Source organism: Nestor notabilis, unplaced genomic scaffold, assembly GCF_000696875.1.
Source record: "Nestor notabilis isolate BGI_N333 unplaced genomic scaffold, ASM69687v1 scaffold16071, whole genome shotgun sequence".
NCBI lineage: Eukaryota > Metazoa > Chordata > Aves > Psittaciformes > Psittacidae > Nestor > Nestor notabilis.
Genome location: NW_009915290.1, coordinates 14461 through 14740, shown reverse-complemented (window position 1 = coordinate 14740; position 280 = coordinate 14461). Strand labels below are relative to the sequence as shown.

Below are 280 nucleotides of genomic sequence, written 5' to 3'. Positions count from 1 at the left end.
TGGGGTGGCACGCGGGACCCGCGGGCGCCGGCCAGTCTCCGGAGGCAGGAGGGAAGAGGCAGGCGGCAGGTAAGGCATTTCGGCTGAGACCTGGAGCCGATCCCCGGGATACCTGCGTTCAGCTCAACGACCTTGAGAAAAGTTTTCTCTCTCCGTGCCTTGGCACCCTAATGTGTGAGCTTGGGCAGAGCGCGATGTGGGCAAGGAACATGGGTGACCCTGGGCAAGTCACACCACCTTGCCATGGCCACTGTGATCCCGGTTTGTAAACCTCAACAGA

The 280-nt window shown here is 61.4% G+C and overlaps 1 protein-coding gene across 1 annotated transcript in view; it reads left to right on the top strand.

Annotated features, from left to right (window-relative positions):
* The window catches only part of LOC104413155 (homeobox protein NANOG-like), a 5929-nt gene that overhangs the window by 299 nt on the left and 5350 nt on the right, over positions 1-280 (top strand). The window lies entirely within an intron of this gene.